Source organism: Penaeus monodon, chromosome 10 (genome assembly GCF_015228065.2).
Source record: "Penaeus monodon isolate SGIC_2016 chromosome 10, NSTDA_Pmon_1, whole genome shotgun sequence".
In the NCBI taxonomy this organism is placed as follows: Eukaryota; Metazoa; Arthropoda; class Malacostraca; order Decapoda; family Penaeidae; genus Penaeus; species Penaeus monodon.
Window position 1 is genome coordinate 45,868,441 of NC_051395.1, and position 6,404 is coordinate 45,874,844.

Sequence of the window (6,404 nt, forward strand, 5' to 3'; positions counted from 1 at the left end):
GGGGGGGGGGGGGGCGTGGGGGGGCTTGGGGGCTGTGGGGGGCGTGTTTGGGGGGGCGTGTGCGTGGGGGGCAAGGGGTGCGTTGCACCCACCCCCGTCTATTGATCCAACGTTTTATAAAACCATGAAATTCTTGGGGAGGGGAAGAAGGGTAAGGGTCGTGTTCTCTTTTTCCGTTTTCTGGAGACGCTTTCGCTTCTCCATGAAGAACTTGGAAAATAAGAGTCCAAGAAGTTTATTTTTTTAATACGTTTAAAATTAACTTTATGCAAGACCAATTTAAAAACTACAAGGGTACTGGCCATAAAAAAATTATTTTGCACTTGATTAAAATGAAAAAAAAAACGAAAAAATATATTTAAAGATAAATTATTTCGTTTTTTTTTTAAAATCTTAATCTAAGTTTAATTAAAATTCATATTAATTTTTTGTGGGAATCGTATCTAATTTTTGTAGTCTTTCGTGCGAATTTACGGATGTATGAAATTTTTTTTTTTTTTTTTAAAAAACTTATTTAAACTACATGTACTTGAAATGACAAAAAACCAAAAATAATAATAAAAAACGAAAAAAAAAACACGGTCCCCTCTCAACATGTTGGACATGCAAAGGAAACTAAAGTGAAAAGGGAAAATTGATTTGGAAAAAAAATCCACAAAAAAGGGGTTTTTGCATACCCAAAAAACCGAAATCTAGTTATTAATTTTCTGATTATTCTCAGTTAAGGAACATGCAACCCTATGAAACATCTTCAGTTTTTTTATAATAACATCGCTCTATATTCTAAAAATATCTATCTCTACCCAACGGCTTTAACAGTAGGTAAAATTGGGGCGTGATGCCAAATGGGGTAGGCCTACTTCACCCCGCCAAAAAACCAAACCTCGCTAAATGTGGTCTTGTTTTAAAGTCTACTCTGGAATATATATAGGAACGCTAGTTTCTTGATGATTCTTTTATTAGGGTTTTTCTAGTACCTAAGCAATTGCAATAACATTTAAACTTTTTCTGAGTATTTTTTTATGTTTAAATAAATAATTAAAGTTTTTAAAAAAAATGGCACAAAAAAAACGTACTAATTACAGAAATAGGGATCGCTATTATTATTCGCAAAAACCAAAGAAAACGAAAAAACTTCTTAGATTTTTAGAGTAAGTTAAAAACAGCTGATAACTTAAAATGAGGTCAAAAAGACAATTTCTAAATTTTCTAACTAAAGTTTTTTTTTCTTTAAGCAACTGTAAAATAACTAATGTATTATAAAGAATTGAATGAAATGTGTCCCAAAACGTAGCATTGGGACGTGACCTCCTTGTCTCATTTCTTTTTTGCGTTTTTCCTGCCCTTCAGAATTAGTGTAAAGGACTTAGTCAGTAAAATATTAAAAAAAAAAAGGATATCTAGAAAACTTAAAACCCATAAAAAACTAAACTTGAGATATTCACAACGGGTTTGGCTTTTGGTTTTTTTCCCAATGTTTTTTTCCCGCGCTCGCTTATCTGGCCCGCACAAGACCAGCATAAAGAGGGCGAGGGAGGCGAATTTTCCGTGACTTATTACTTATCTTTTTTTGACTTCTTACTTGTATGTGACTTGTTACTTTATATCAGACATCTTCTGTTCGTGTCAAAAAATTTTTAATACCTTTTGAGTTTAATCCAAATTTTTTGCCCGGAGTTTTTGTACGGAGATGCAGACCCCCTGCCAGGCGCACAAAATAAGTGAAATTTCATAAATTTCTGTTTTACTTAAAGAGCTCACTTGAGTATAATATCGGCAGTCACCCCTATAATTTTAAATATTACGGGTAATGAAATAGTAAACTTTTTGCTACGGAAAAATATACAAATAGGGTTTAATTTTTCTTCAAAGATACATATCCGCATCACTAAATTTTAAGATGATAAATGGCTTCGAATCCCCTTTAAATTTTTACAAGGCAACAAAACAAAGGTGACAAACAAACACAAATATTCGTAAACTTAATTCATATTCGAGTTTTCTCTGACAGCTCTTTCCTTTTGGGCAATTATCGGCAGGGGTAAGGCAACTTTTTCCGGATGTTTCCTTCGAGGATCATGATAAAAAATTTTTCCACGATGTTTTTCACTAAGTTTAAAGATCTAAAGTTTGTCCCCTAAATTTGAAATAAATTTTTTTTTATCCTATTAATGTACTGCAAAAAAATGAAATTTTTTTTTTCTTTTCATGTTGGGGGTTAATTTGAAATTTGAACATCCCACTAAATACATATGGATGAATTTTCACTACATTTTTGATAGGGAAAATGTCAGAATTTTTTTCTTTATTGCAAAGAATAAAAGTTAATGGTAACCAACTCCCTTTCTCTATGATGACTTGTTATTTCTATCAGTCATGATCCGGGACCTAACATTACGCATGCGCACTAGGATCTGGTTTAAATTTTAATATGGTTTTTCTTTTTGGCCGTGCAGATGACGCTATATTTTTTATGAGAAAAAAAAAAACGGGAATTTAAAAAGTAAAACCAAAAAAAAAAGGGGCCTTTTAACGTTTCCATACATTTATCTTTTATTTTGAAATTTTCAATAAAATTTACAGTTAACTGTCACAACCTTTTTTAAATAGGCGAATGAACTCTTAAAAAAAATCATCTATTTGTTTTTTTTTTGAAAAAAAACTTTAAACTATTGAAGCTTAAAAAGGTTTTGACTAAAACCTTACTTGCAATTTATACAAAAGCAGCAAGCTCCAGTCATATTCAATCTGATTTATTAAGTAATGTAAAACCTTTGAGTATTCGTATGACTTTGCTGAAACCCAAACAACGCCCCCGGGATAAAGTTCGAACCTATTTTACACAACACTGAAAAAAGGGAAACAAAGGGCCAAAAAAAAACATTGTACAAAAAAAAAATTCCAGGAAATTGGTCCCCTTGAAAAGGGTTTTCGAATGATAAACAAACATTGTTGTGTTGCTTTGTCTAATAAAAGAACTATTTTTTTATTTATGCTGATTAGCTGATTAACTGACTATACATTTACTGTGAGTCGTTTTCATCTATGTTAATCAACTAAAATTCATTCCCAAACTATAAGACGTACGGCCATAATTTAAGGCTTTACGACCTAAAATATTAACACATTATCAAAAAAATATCCCTTCTCTATAAAAATGTTCTGCCAGTTATTGAATTTAAACATTGGAGGGTTTTTGAGGAAAAACTCCGGAAAAGTCAATCGGAAGACAAACAACGGGGAAAACCTCAGTCCCCGAATCCGTGGCGAGGAAAGGGGGCGCTGCGTTCTCCTTGTTGCCTTCGCCTTCGGGGTTTTTGACGGCGTCTGGACCCTGGGCGTGACGGGGGCCGAGTCGTCTTTTCATTCTCTCCGTGCGGCACTTCTTGTGTTCTTGATCTCCATCTTTTCCTTCTTGCAGGGGATGAAGTCGTCTCCGGCTCCGATCTCCGGCCCCCCCCTTGGCCTGGTTCTCCAGCTCGCGCACCATCTTCTCGGGCACTCGAGGCACTCCTTTTCGTAGGGGTCCACATGGGTCTCGGGCACCTGCGTGACGGTTGTCGCCGTCGTTGGTGTCGGGCACTTGAGCGAGTTGGGCTGCTTGGGGCGTTGTTGTTGGTGTGCTTGGGTTGGCCGCACGCCGCAACTCTCCTTCTTCCCTTTTGCTTTATGTAAGCTTCACTTCCGGCTTGGAGCCTAGTTCCTCCTTCCCCTTGGACAGAAATTTCATCGTTCATCTTCACTTTGGTCCTGCCATTTTCTGCTCGATGTCAGAGGGGTTTTTCGCTTCGATACGTATCCGGGCGAGTCAGGGCGGAGGGGCAGGGGTTAATATTCCCCGGCGGCGCTTTTCCCGTCAGGAGAGGCTACGTTGCCCATTGTCGTCTCCGGCCCGGTTGTTCACATACGCGTCGGGGCTGAGCTGGAGCTTGGGCTTATCGTAGAACGACTTCACGAACGCCCCGCTGCTCGCTAGTTCATTGATGTTGTTGTTGGTGGTGTTCTTGTCGGGGCTGAGGTCATTACACTGCGGGCTGAGCTGCGTGAGGCCGTCCCCGGGCCACGCCTCGGCCTCCTGGAACCCCCCCGAGGAGGGCTCGGCCGCCGCGAGTGGTACCCAGCACCTCGAAGTCTAAGAGGGTCCTCGATCCTCTCCTTTGGGGGTTTCGAGTCCCGCCGTCCCCCCCGGGGGAGTCGACCCCGAGCGGCAACACTCGAGGGGCAGACTCGTCGTTGTCAATGGGCGGAAAAGAGCAGTTGGAGGAGACCTGATATGGCGCAGGTGGTTGGGTCCCCCGGAGGAGATCGACGGATGGTGAAGGCGGTCGCTGCCACAACTCCCGTTCTCTGCGGAAGGAGGCGCTGGTGAAGGGAGCCCGATTTCAGCCTTGTCTTTTGTCGGACAGTAGGGAGGGGAAAGGAAGGGAGAAAGAATAGGGATAAAAAATAAAGTGAGAGATAGATAGAAGATAATAATAGATAGATACATAGAGAGAGAGAGAGAGAGAGAGGAGAGAGAGAGAAAAAAGAGAGAAGAAAGAAATAGAGAGAGGAGAGAGAGAGAAAGGAAAAGAGAGAGAGAGAGAGGGAGAGAGAGGAGAGAGAGAGGAGAGAAGAGAGAGCTGCATAACAAATCTCACAGTGGAAAAAGAGAAAAAAGTAGAATCAAAATGGAAACTTAAAAAAAATGAGCTGTGGTTTTCCGGGGAAATCCCCCCCGTTACATGTATGCATTATAGATCAATACAAATTACCATGAATCCACGCATACATCATTCACAAAAAAAAAAATTTAAATGGGGTGCTGCCTTACACCCTATTGTAGAAATGAAATAAAAAGTAAAAAAAAAAAAGTAAAATGAACAGAGCAAAAACAATACGTCAGTTTTCATGAATATTTTAAAAGGTAAACTGGAAAAAAAGGCCACGTTTCAAAGCTATTGGGGTTTGGGACGTTACGTTATGTCTGCATGTCTTCCCCCCCCTTTCTTTTTTCTCTTTATATTTTTCTGTCGTCTGTCTGTCCCGTAAATCCTGTTGTCTGTCAATCATGAGGGTGAGTGGGGTGATGAGTGATGAGTGAGTTAGTGATGAGTGATTTAGTGGTGAGTGAGGGGATTTAGTGAGTGGAGTGAGTGAGTGAGTGAGTGAGGAGTTGTTAGTGATGAGTGGTGAGTGAGTCTGTCTGTATGTATGTCTGCCAGTCTGGCTGTCTGCCAATCAGTCTGTCAGTCAGTCAGTCAGCTGTCTGTCCCGCTATTTGCCTCCTGCCTGCCTGCCTGCCTGCCTGCCGTTTTCCCGCCCCTTTCTCTCGTTCTCTCTGTCTGTCCCCTTTTTCACTAACTCAGTCACTTATCCTCATTCACACATACAAAAAAAAGAAAAAGAAAAAAAAAAAAATCTATGCAGACACACGCACGCACACATACGCAAAAACACACACACACCACACACACACCACACACACACACACACACACACACACACACACACACAAACACATGAGCAATTAATTATTTTTCTACATCATTTTTTATCAATAAACATAAATAAAGCAAAAAGTTGGCATACTCTTAAAAAAAAACAAACAATATAAAACAAAACACCAATAACTGTAAAACCAAAGAATAATAAAAAATTATTAAAACATTTATTACTGAAAATATCGAACAAAGACTCAAAAAACCCCATATTTGTAAAAGAAAAATAATTGCAGCGTAAACTTTGAAGTTAAAACTGTTATGTAATTCTCGCCGGCTTGAAAATCCTTTGAAATAAATATTCTGAACGGGAATGTTCTTTCATCCAGCTCACAAAGCTAAAACGGCTCTCTGTCCTCCTCCCCCCACCCCCCTCAAAAAAAAAAAAAAAAAAAAAAAAAAAAAAAAATCTCCAAAGCTTTTTTTTTACTTTTTTAGGAATGAATAACTCGTTTTAAAAGAGTACATTTCATGGAAGAAATTAATGAAAGAAAAAAAAATCTGACTCGCCAAAGGCAATGATGAGTAAGAACAAATCGCTTTACTCACCAAAGATCCAAAGACAAAAAGAACAACACAAACTATTTTTAACTCTTTCGGGAATACTCATCCGACTCACCCAAACAGAGAAAGAGACTCATCCGACTCACCCAAAAGAAAGAGAGACTCATCCGATTCACCCAATACAAAGAGACTCATCCGAATCACCCAAAAGAAAGAGAGACTCATCCGAATCACCCAATACAAAGAGACCATCCCAAATCACCCAAAAGAAATAAAGAGACTCAACCGACTCACCCAAAAGAAAGAGAGACTCATCCGACTCACCCAAACAGAGAGACTCATCCGACTCACCCAAAAGAAAGAGACTCATCCGACTCACCCAAAAGAAAGAGACTCATCCGATTCACCCAAAAAGAAAAA